This window comes from Camelus dromedarius, chromosome 4 (genome assembly GCF_036321535.1).
Source record: "Camelus dromedarius isolate mCamDro1 chromosome 4, mCamDro1.pat, whole genome shotgun sequence".
Lineage (NCBI taxonomy): Eukaryota > Metazoa > Chordata > Mammalia > Artiodactyla > Camelidae > Camelus > Camelus dromedarius.
Genome location: NC_087439.1, coordinates 30,871,929 through 30,884,911, shown reverse-complemented (window position 1 = coordinate 30,884,911; position 12,983 = coordinate 30,871,929).

Below are 12,983 nucleotides of genomic sequence, written 5' to 3'. Positions count from 1 at the left end.
TTGTCAGGAAAATGCTTTAAACCCTTTTAAGTGATCTATTCTGTTTCATCACATTGGGGTATACGATTAGATTCTTTTTAAATATTTAAATGAATAATTTCAGTCCTCTTTTTTTTCCATTGGGAGAAGTCCTTTCCTCTTTTTCTGGGGTCCCCTCTGTCTCTAATTCTAAAATCTCAGGGACATTTGCTCACTGAAAGGGTCAGGCCCGAAGGAAAGACATCTGGTAAGCCTGCCCACCCCAGTTTGCTAGGGGAACCCAACCTGGTTAACATGTTGTCTTAAGAGGTCTGCCATTTCAGTGTGCAGCCTAAATAAAGAGGTAAACTGAGGCAAGCTCACATTACCAGAAATTGAATTTATTCAGTAATAGCCAAGGAATTGCAATTTGGGAAGCACATGCTGCAGTAAGTGATAGTGTCCGTTAAGGGTTTGGGGCTGGCTGTTATTTATGGACAAGGAACCAGAGTCCAAGTAGTACGTTCTTTGGCTTGAGGATGGGGAGAGATTCTTGGTGGACGTTCGTCCTGTCAGCGGATCAGTCTAGGTCTTTGCGGCGGCAGCGGGAAATTGGTCTCAGGCTGTAGGTCCCGCTCTTCCGAGGGCGCATGCGTGAGAGCCGCCATGTCTTCTTCGGGTCCGTGTTTGATGGACATCCACGACACCAGTGCGGGTCGTGCCAACAAGGTGGCGAGGACCTGTGCCCATCACTGAACCGCAGTAGTTCCGGTGGGTGAAGAAGGTCGCCTCCGCGGGTGTGGTACTCGGCCGTCCTCACCGCGCCAAGGTAGGCCGGCCCCCAGGGAGCTGCCTCTTTAGGGTCGGAGCTCTCTGCTCTCACATTTCCTCGGTTGTCATTATTCGTGGATTCCGTATTAAAAATTTCTGCACTCAGTAAAATTTATCTATAACCACCATTCCCGGGCAGGCGCGGAAGCTCCCACATTTGAGTCGCCTGACAGGCCTGTGCCCAGCTGAGGGGGCGCAGGGAGAGGCCTTAGCTGCTTCCGTCAGCGCTCCCGCTGTCGGCAGGTGTCCTTTTCGCGGTGTTTAGTGCCATGTTTCTCACATATCTGTGCTTTTGAGGGGGGGGGGGTGCTTTTGCCTTTTAAAGTGGCCCCCAGGCGTAGCACGCAGGGCTGTCTAGTGTCGGTAAGTTCGAGAAGAAGCTTTTTCATTGTTCATGGCAACTTTACAGGAAAAGCTACCCTGAATAATGAGAATCGACTGTCTATACAGCCATTTCCCGAGGATGAGTCAGAAGTTGTCCTTCTGTAAGACCTTGTGGAAGGACCAGACTCTCCTAGTTTCCAAGGGGTCAGCCCTGGCCTTCTTGCTATTCTCTTTTGGGCTGGAACCGACATGGGCTGGGGAAGATGGTGTGCTGTGTCTTCCTTGTCGCTGCCACTGGCTGGGGTCGGCTGCTGGAGGTGTGGCATAGGGTGGGAGGGTAACCCAGAGGTGTGACAGTGCAACCCACCCTCACCTCTCTCGAGCAGCCTTCTACCAGCCCCACTCCTGTGATCTCTCCCTTGAACCCAGATATGGAGAAAATCCCTCATTCTGGCCTCAGAATGAGTTGTAGTGGAAATATCTGCTGTCTTGCTCTCATTCCTCTAACATGTAATTGCAAAAATAAAACAATCTGACACTGGTCCATTTCCCAAGATCTGAGCTGTCCAGCTTTAGCCAAGGTCACCCCGATAGAGAGTGATGTAAACACTAAAAACAGTTATCCATGGGTCCTGTTTCTGTCATTACTAGAATAAAACCTGAGGCTCCATTGGAGAGTGAGGAGTAAATCAACACTGCCTGCAGTCAGGTCAGGTATGAGCTGGGCTGGAGATTGAATTCATGTTTAATCAAATTATATTGGGTTTTGTTGTTGAACCTTAGCTATTCTGTGAAGAATTTGAAGGTGGCAATGTTTTCCTAACTTTGGCATTCTCTGGACACGGTTGAAAAGATTTCTCACAAGTATAAGGGACCAGTCTTGAATAGCTAAGTTATTGCTACCCTGAGAATTTCTATATGAGGGACTTAGCGGGTATTCACCTGGTATTCAAGAGATGGAGTGTAATTTATACCCTGCCTCTTTTTCACTTTAATTCAGCTTTACTTCTTTTAGGAATGCATTTTTTAAAATGGCTTGTGGCAGAACAGTGACAATTTTTAAACATAAATAAACAAAATAAAATAAACATAAAAAAATCTTTAAAGCTTGTCATTTTGGCAGAAAAGGCGTGCCTATCCATACACTTACTCATAGATGTGAAAATGATTCAGAGAAGGCTTGCTTGATTAGGTGCTTGCCCTTGGTTTGTTTTTTATATCAATTATACCACTTTGTATAATCAATTATTATTTCAGATATATTAATTTAGCATGTTTTGATTATATATAATAGTGTCTATGCCTCTCTCTTCTCACTGCCTGGTGCTGTCTCCCAGTTTTAAGGGTTGTTATAATCTGTTTTTCTTTCATTGTATCTCTCCTGTTCTGTCTTTCATCATCCTATGCAATGACAAAAACAACTATAAGACATCAGATTGCTTTTAGAGAAAGCCCTGTGTACCCGCCCTCCCCAATACAGTAATAAACAGAATGAAACAGTAGCAGTCTGAAATAAAGGTGCTATTAGGACAATAGAGGTATCCTGGAAACAGGAGCAAGACATTCTGGTGTAAAAGATGGTTGCTTCTTTGAATGATAAACTATGACGTTTTCCATGATAGAAAATATCATGAGGAGGTGACTCAGCATTCAGTAGCTGTTATCTTTCATTATTAAAAAGAGGAAATAATCCCTTACTTATTGTTGAATAGTCTGAAGTATGAAATACGCAGCCACAAGGTAGTGCAGCATGGAACTATTTACAGAAAGATTTTTTTCTGTTTCTTAATTGGTTTGAGAATCAGAGACAGTTACACAATTTGAAAAAAGCACTAGAGGGAGCCAGACCCTTTTCTGATGAATTCTTCTTTGTCCTAGAGCTGAAGCATGATTCTAGTCCACACTGAGATCAGCTTGTAGACTTATGAATTTAGTGCTCATCTCAGTCCCAAGACGCGATTACATGTGTATTTGAAATTTAAAAATCACAGCTTTTAGAGAGTGAACTTTTATACATTAAAAAGGACTAAAGAGACGTATTATCTAAATACAATCTGTGGACCTTGTTTGGGTCCTGATTCAAACAAACCAACCTAAAAAAGATGTTTGTGGGACAACTAGGGAAATTTGAACAGCCATAAATATTACATTAGGGAACTATTGTTAATTTTATTAGGTGTGATAATGGTATCTAGGTAATGCTAGAAAATTCCTTTTGAATCCTATTAAAGATACATGCAGAAGAGTTTTTGCTCAAAAGTATATGATGCCTATGATTCATTATAAAATATTCCACAATAAAGAAAGTGTGTGTATGTGCCTCTGTGTGTGTGTGTGTGTGTGTGTGAGATAACAGATGAAACAAGATTGGGAACATCTTGATAATGGCTGGAGTTTGGGTTTGTTTTACTATTTGTTCTATTTTTGTGAATATTTAAAAATTTTCATTAAAAGTAAAAATAGAAAAGCACAGACATTATTTTCTCATAATTTATATTTATGATCTAGTTAATGATCATTTATGGCTAATGCATCTTTCTTAGGTTACAGCTCAGGAATACAAGAAAGTGTCATCTTTTCCCCTGAAGGAATGTGCCACTCCAAACTGACTGTGTGAGTTTAGGACATTCCACCCCAGAATATGCTGCTTTGATATATTGATTATTTTGAGCTGTAGGCACTTGAAAAATAGGAAATGCAGGGAGAGGCTTTCTCCTAACTCCCCTTTTCTGCCTAAAGACAGATCTTCCCAAAGGAACTCAATTGTCATAAATCCCTTCTCTTGGAGTTTCAAGTGGGGAAGACTGACACTTACCACAGGAGAAGACACAAAGTCAGTACCACACCTAGATAAACTTTGTCACAAACTGTTGTACCTCCCATCCATTCTTCAAGGACCCATTCATCTTTCCAAAAAATCATTTACTCTCCCCCAAGGAGCCTATGTCCCCTCCCTCTCCTCTTTCCCTATTAAGACATACTTTAATCTTGAATTCTAAGCCATCTTGGGGAGTTACTCATTTTTCCCTGGTATCTCCCAGGTATGAGTATACATGTTAATAAATGTCATTTGTTTTTCTCTTGTTAATCTGTCTTTTATTATACAGGTCTCAGCTAAGAACTCAGAAGAGTGGAGGAAAAAGATTTTTCCTTCCCTATACCCCCATAATTTAATTTATATTTTCAGTTTCTATTCGACTAGATATCAGAAAGTAAATATCATTTAACTCAGTGTAATCTCCCATTTCACTGAGTCAAAAACTTAATTCAGGATAATCTTAGTCAATTTTGAATTTTCCCACCTGCATTTGCATAGCAGAATCTAAATTCAGTAGAATTGCTGATTGAAAGCCAGTGAGTGGGAGATGTTGATAGTGAGATGGGGGCTGGTCCTTGGCTGTCACCATTGTAATCAGACACCCAGAAACACAACTCCCATTTTCTCTCCTGTCAATTTGTCCTGCAGACGACAGCCATGTTGTCAGACAAACTTCTGCAAGGCCTCTCCAGATCTGCCTCTCCCCAGTATGGCCAAACCTATTTTGGAATTGGGGAAATACCTAGAGGTTTTCTCAACCCACTCTGACTTTCTCAGCCCAGCCTGCTTAGCCATTTCTACTGTACTTCTATACCATGTTTGTCATGGAAGATTCTGGAAGACTTCTCTAGGATACTTGCCACTTCCAGAGGTTCTATTTGGGGACAAAGGCACAGGTGCTTTCTGCTTTCAAAACTGTTTACAAATCTGGGGGCTTCGAGGCATACTCAGAAGAGAGGGACACACACAGGCCACCTTCTTAAGGAAATATCACAATATCTGATATCTCTCTCTGAAGCCTGTGGTGTTTGTCTGGTCTGATGGGAAGGTCAGCACATAATCTTCTGTAACAGTTGCGTGTGGCGTAAACATGTCCAAGTTCTTCAGAGCTCTGGATGCTGAGAAGGGCCAGGGGTTAACAGGAATTATGAAGAACCATTTTCATCAAATTAATATAATAAAATGTTATCCTATTCAATAATTTTAATTCTAAACTAACTGCTTGCTTCTCATACAGAAATGAGCTAGTTAAGTAGGGGTTAAGAATGTGGGTCCTGGGCTTAGATAGACCCGTGTCTTTTTCTTTTTTTTTTTTTTTTGTGGGTGGGGTAGGTAATTAGGTTTATGTACTTATTATTAGTTGTTTTTTTTTTTTTTTTTTGATGGAGGTACTGAGGATTGAACCCAGGACCTTGTGCATGCTAAGTACAGACTACCACTGAGCTATACTCTCCTCTCTAGACAAGTGTTCTAATCCTGCCTCTGTGTCTTTTTAGGAGAGATCAGCACAGATTTGTTAAGGTTTTTAAACTTCAATTTTCTTATGTATAAAGCAGAGGCAGTAATATCTAAAATGTTTTGGGCAGAGTTAAACAAGAATAACTAGAGAGAGTGCACAAAGAGAATTTGGCCCTTTGTATGAAGCCAATAAATGGCAACCACTTTTATTAAGAATAACGTAAGCATAAAAGCCCCATATGTAATTTTTGCATTTGGTTAGTGGACCTTTTTCCTAGGAGTTCCCAACTTACTAGATCAAGTCTTAGAGGACCACATGGGAATTTGGGTGCCACCTGAAACTACTATAACTTAGAAAAAAAATGATCTTTCTGGTATACAGAGCCTAAATTCTTTTGGTATTTTAAGAGTAACTGCTTAGCTTTCATTCCCAGTGTGGCCCATCCTTTATGAACTGTCAGAGGAAAGGAAGCAGATGAAAGGAGGAATTCCAAGAGTATAGTATCACCATGGCCTCATGAAACTAGGGGAAAGAAACCAAACAGCTTCCAGATGTTTATTGCCAGGACCTTCTGCTCAGAGTGGAAAGAAAATCTAAACAAATGCCATGTCCTTCTCCTGCACTTTAAGCAAAAGCAAAGTTACTTTACTCACACTTTTTTTTTTTTAAACTTTCTTTATCCCCCCGCTTTGTTATTCTGGATAGATATATCCAGAGGAGAGGAAGGTAAATTGCTCCTCTGTTTTCCTGGGAGGACTTGACAGTGATCTTATGTTGAACAGATTTCTGATTCCTCTTTGCTCTTGGATATTGGATTCCAACCCCCTTGGTAGAGATGTCCAGCTTTGTAATTCGCTTCCTTCTAGAGGGAGTATGGTGTTGGTAAGATGCCAAGAATTGGTTTGGAGAAAGAAACTACAGTCTCAGATATATACAGGCTCTTTATTCAGATACAATCTATTAATTAATATTATGCACCCAGAGTGTTACATTAAATTTTAATGCTTTACTGTTTAAAGTCAGTTCTGTCAAAAAATGTGACTCAGAAATCAATTGTTCTCACACTGATGTTTAACACAAAGCTCTTAGATTCAGCGTATTTTTAACAAGTGTCTTTGGTAGACAGTTACATTAGTTTCTGTTGCTGCTGTAACCCCTATAATGGTTAGATTCAGATAGTTCCTCCATTTTAAGATCCTTAACATAATCATATCTACAAAGTTGCTGTTTTCTTATAACATATTCACAGGTTTTGGGGATTAAGAGGGATATCTTTGGGGACCATTATTCTATTTATCATAGTCCACTTTCTATCCCCCCAAATTTACTTCTGTTGCACATGTAAAATACATTCACCTCCATCTCAACATCTCCAGAAGTGTCAGTCTATTACAGCATCAGCTCAAAGCCCCCAAATCTCATCTAAATCTCATCAGCTCAAAAGTCCCACATCTCATCAGGTATGGTAGAGGTTCTGGGTAATCATAAGGCACAATTCATCTCCATTTCTGAACCTGTGAAACTGGAAAAAAAAAACAAACCAAATTACCTGTTCCCTAAACACAATGGTGAGATAGGCATAGGACAGTTATAAGCATTCTGGTTCAAAAGGAGAGAAAATGGAAGAAATAGAGGAGTCACCAGTCCTAGGCAACTTCAGAATACATCCATGCAAACTCATCCATCCATGAAATTAGGTTTCGAGGCCTGGGAATAATTCTCTGTGGTTCACAGCTCCACCCTCAGGGCTTAAGGCTCTCCCCTGAGAGTCATCCTGGCTTCTTCATGAAGGATAGTATGTATTTGCAGATGAATGGTTTATCTGATTGTTTCTGGCTTACACAGTTTTGGATACCTGACAGTTTGATTTCATTTTCTCTCTTTAGTCCAAGAGGGCAGTGCTTCTGTTGCTTTTGCTATTCTTAGGAACCTAGTGGATCTCCTCTGTGTCATGGAGATTTACTGTATTAGACAGGAAGCTCCTCTGCAGCTATTGCCTAGATAGTCCAATCTCTAGTAGTCCAACTGAGACAACTGTTCTGCTGACACAGTTGAGAAGATCTGTGAGTTACATGCTTAATCCTTTAGAGAACCCTCTGTGTGACAATGTTTTGATCTTTTGTTTCTTCTGAAATCCTAGCAAAAGGTTATGCAGCATGCCCTCAGCTTTCTCTCTAGAATGTAATTTCCTGACAGTGAATCTCCTAATTTTAGTGTCACTTGAAATCTGAATAGGTTAAGAGTTTCCCAAATCATTGAGTCCTCGTTCCCCTTTGGAGTGACAATTCTTCCTTGAATCTGTATTTTCCTCTAGTATTTTACTGTAAACAGCAAGAAGAAACCAGGCTACACCTTCAACATTTTGCCTGGAAATCTCAGCTTCATATCCAAGTTAATAATTTACAAGTTTGTTTTCTACACAACTGCATACAATTAACTTAAACTTTTGAATGCTAAATAACAAAGATCCTTTTTCTTCTAGTCTTCAGTAACATGTTCTTAATTTCCATCTGAGCTCTCACCAGCAACATGTTTAACGTACATATTTCTACCAAAAGTCTCTTAATGACAACTTAGATATTCTCAGAGACTACATATGTTTTTTTCTACTGTGGTCTTCACTTCCTCACTAGAATCATTAACATCCTTATTTCTATTAACAGCCTGTAGGCAATCTAAGCTTTTTCTTTTATGCTCTTTAGAATTCTTCCAGCCTCTGTCCATTGCACAATTCCAAAGTCACTTCCATATTTTTAGATACTCTTTTTTTAGCAGCACCACACTTTCAGGAACCCAAATCTGTTCAATTACTACTATGACAAATGGCCAAAAAACCTAGTGACTTAAAACAACACGAATTAATTGTATTTCTGGGGGTGAGTATGCAATATATCTTATGGGGCTAAAATTAAGGTATCAGCAGGGCTGAATTTCTTTTGGGCTCTAGGGGAGAATTTATTCCTTAATTTTTCCAGCTTTTAAAGGCTTCCAGCATTCTTTAGTTTTTGCCTCCCTTCCAACATCACTCTAACTTCTGCTTCCATTGTCACTTTTCCTTCTTTGACTCTCCTGTCTCCCTCTTTCACTTGTAAGGATTCTTATGGTGGTATTGGTCCCACCTTATTACCCAGGATAATCTCTCCATTTCAAAACCCTTGACTTAATCACATCTGCAAAGTCTTTTACTTTGTAAGTAACATATTCACAGGTTCTGAGGACAAGAGCATAGATATCTGTGGGGGGCTGTTATTTTGCCTATCTCAGCAGCTTGACTGTCTCAGGTTGGGTTCTCTGGAATTAGACACTGAAAGTCAGTTTGGGCTGCAAAAATATATTAGGATTAACACCTGAGGAAAGAAGTAAGCATGGGTAGAGAAAATATTTGGACTTTGATGCAGGCCTAATAAAACCTTGGCCAACTCAAGGTTAGTGGCTGTCATAGTTGTCCTGTGTTGAGCCAAAATGGTCAAGCTTTTATACCCATACCTTGCTCAGCCACAGAATAGACATTACCTATGGTAAGGCAGCTTTTTGCAGCTGAGGCAGACTGTGAAGGAGCCAACAGTTGGAGGCTGTCTGCTGATCACAAGTCAAGGAGAAGTTCTTCCTTGAAGGATGATTTTGATCGTGCATCTTTGTATTTATCGCGTGTATTGGGTCATGGTGAATATGAAAGAGATATGAAGTTAGGCCTATAGTTCTTGCAGTCTTTGAGTGTTGAGTTGGAAGCTTCTCCTAGACCAACTCTCAAGTCCTGAAACAGTAGTGGTGGAACTGTCATGGTATTTAGGGCAGCCAGTTAGCTGAAGAGCGAGCTCAGTTGGGTTCTAGGGACCAAAGCTCATTATGGAAGTTTTCCCTCTAGGTTCAGGCCCTTCCTCCTGGAGGTAGGTTGTTGAGGAAGTCTAATTTATTCAGGCTCAGACACAGCCTCTATCAGAAGCCAATAGTCATTATTGTCATCACCAAATTCCTCATTGCTATTATTTATTTGAACACTTACTCTGTATCAAGTACTGTGCTATGTATTTTACATGTAATGTCATTTAATCATTTCAATATGTCAAGGAACAGTTCAAGGAGTAGTTGTGGGTTAAGTAAAGGAACACACAATTGTTCAATTCTATGCTCAGTAATGCTTCCTGAGATGTCACATCACAGCTCAGCAACAGTCACCTCCTTCTGGTGAGCATTTACTTTTGCGCAAGTCCTAATGTTTAACTGTAGCATGTTACATCATGGCATTGGAGTCAGTGAGATAAGTTGCTTGAGTTCTAGAACACTTGGATACCTTGCCATTCAAACAGCTGACTTCATCCTGGTTGGTTTCAGTGTTCTCTAGAAGGTGCTGAATAGTCTCTTTTGTTTAAGTTTAGATTTGGCCCTTTTCTTGGTGGGGTTGAGGCCAAATGGGAGGAAAGATTTGTCATGCTATTTGTACCACTAACGTTTGATTGCACACTGAAAAGTCATAGATGAGACTACCAGTCTAGCATCTATAGCCAAAAGCAACCCTCCCAGTTTTCTCTGGTGCTGTAAAATTTTTTTGTGTGTTTTTTCCCATGCTCAGTATTTGTGATGATCAGAAAAACAGCTCATGTATTATGTGACACATCTTGTATAAAGATATTTGCAGACATGTCCACATTTTATGTCTGATATGATTTCTTTTTAAAGTTCTGGGCTCATCTATGAAAATCTGTCTCATTTTTGTATTTTTGTGTAACTAAAATTTTGACGCTTTTTAGACTGTGGCAGAGTGTAAGTGAAAGACAAATTAAATCCTCTCATCTTGTAATTTTGGGCTTAAATTTTTAGGTCAGATGTTCGAAGCCTCTTGCATGGTTATAGACTTCATGCATAATTTCTCCTGAGTGCTAGACTTTTCTGAATTCTCTAAAATAATCGATAACTTCCCAAAGCATCTTCATGTAAACAAAACTTCAAGTTCTAAATGTATATGAGCTTTTTGCTGGTTCTTACCAGAATTTTGAGTTTTCTGGCAACAAGAATACTTGAGATAACAGCTTTCTTATAGAAATAGGATTCTCTGGATAAACCATTAATGTAGTCCTTGAGAGAGAAGGTAGGTACAAAAAGCTACAATTATGCTCAATGGGACAAGATCTTAATTCTCAGGTAGTGGGTCTCCTCTGCGTTACATAGGAAGAAATTTGTAATTGGCCTTCTTGAGCTTCGGCTTTCACCGTATCTACCCTGTGTTAGCTTCCTGTTGCTGCTGTAGCAAATTACCACCAACTTAGTGGCTTACCACAACAGAGATGTATTATAATTCTGGAGGTCAGAAGTCTGAAATGTGTCTTATGGGACTAAAATCAAGGCGCTAGCAGGGCTGGTTCCTTCTAGAGAATCTTGGGGAGAATCCATTCCTTGCATTTCCAGCTTCTAGAGACTGCCTGCATTTCTTATCCCATGGTGTCATATCACTCCGACCACTCTTGTCTTTGTCATACCTCTGTTGTTTGCCTTTCTCTGTCTCTGATCCTCTTGCTTCCCTCTTAAAAGGACCCTTTGATTACATTGGGCCCAGCTGGATATTTCAGGATACTTTCCCTACCTCAAGTTCCTTAACAATATCACATATGCAAAGTCCCTTTTGTGGTGTATGGTGACATGTTCAGGTTCCAGGGATTAGGACGTGGTCTTCTTTGGTGGGCCATTATTCAATTTACCACATACGCATTCATGTCGAGCCTTGCAACTAAAATGGCTCCAGCTAGACATCTTCAGTGGCTTCCTGCTTCTTCCCACATCAAATCCATATTTGGGAATGCCTGCTCTGAATCCTACTCATTATTTAAAGTTCATACTCAAATTTTGTCTCTTATCTGAGACTTCTCCTGATGACTCCACCTTGTTTGGTTTCTCTCTTCCTAGTTTTCTAAAGCACTTGTGGATTTTGCACACAACTTTTGTATATATGTTTATATATATAATATTAGTCTTTTGCTATGACTTCATTTGTGTTTTCCTTGTCTCATTTTGATTACAAACTTTTTGAAATTAGGAAAAATATTGTATTTCTTTTTGTATATTGAATCACTTTTAGCTTGGTAATGTCACTAAGACTAAGCACTTGGTAATGTCAAATAGATATTTACTCGCTGCCTCATTTGGAGTTCTCTTTTGGTAGGTGCATGACTTTTAGAAACTTCCACTTAGAATATAGTAAAATAGACCTCAACTTAACGTCTACTGAATAAACAATAGAGGATTCTGATTGGATCCATTCCATAATCCACTGTTAAACTATTTTTCTTCATTTGCGTTTTAAGATCTGTGATTGATACTCTTTATGGCCAAACTTTCTCCACATTGTAATAAGCTAACTGGCACACAGTGTATAGTGCATAATCTGTTCCAAAGTGACTTAGCTTTGTATATTATTGTGATATCCCTTTGATTTATGGAGAACTCTGTTGTCTTTCCTGAGCAGATAGTGTCCTGCTGTCAGAAATTGTTGTGTTGGCCTCAGGATGAGCCTTTCATGCAAGGGGGGATTTTGGAAGGCTTGAACACAGAGAGTAAGCCTTTCTTAAAACAGTAGATCATGTGGCTTTCCTTGTGTTTGCTTGCTAGTAATTGCTGGTGCATTGGTAGAATTTTTCCTAAGACTTGTTTTCATTGTAATACTCCGCCATCTAGGAGGTTGTGGAGAAGGGGAAGATGTTCCCCTTTACTTCCTATTGTGGAGTCTATCTAGGAGGCTTTCATTACTTACCAAAAGAACCTGATGATTGCTGAATGGCCAATTTGGCTTGGGTCAGTTTGCAATAACAAACCTAGGAGAAAGGTATTGTTATTAACTATTATTATTGCCTCCATTTTATCGATGAGTATACTAAAGCATATGAAATTAAGTGCCTGGACAGTGGTGGAGCTAGGATTTGAATCTAGGCAGTCTGACTTGAAGGTATTGGCTTTTATCGCTAGAGTAAGCAACCGCAGTATCTTTATATTCACTCAGGGTATTTGGTAACCCAATCGAAGAATGAAGAATATAAACTGCCATATAGAATAGGGCAAGAAAATGTTTAAAGACTCGAAAGTGCTGAAATAAAAATGGCTTCTCTTCTAGACTAGAAACATTTAAAAGCAGGGTGCATCTTTTGCACATTAAGTAGGCCTATCTTGTTTCTTGCTCCTGTTGCTATGGAAGAGAGGTTAAGTAGAAAGGAACTTATTGATTCCCTTCAACGCAAACTTACTAGTTGTAACTTACCTGGAAGAAATTTATGCCCAGATCTCCCAAGGTGATGTAAAGGACTGTTGGCCTGTTTAGATAGTGTAGTTGTTTACATTGTAATTAATTCCTGGATATATAAACCATATATAGAGAGTGTATGTATGTGGAATATATATAAGTGGGATATATGTGTTTATAGAATGCATATATTTTATAAAGCTGATTTAACTCATTTCAGTCAATTCATTTTTCTCTATCTGGAAATCTCAAATTACGGAACTGTTTCATATAATTTTTTAGCCAGAAATACCTAAGCCTTTGAGGAATATAAATATTGACTATAATGAAATACCAGCATGTTGCTTCTTCATTTATACTAATTAGGA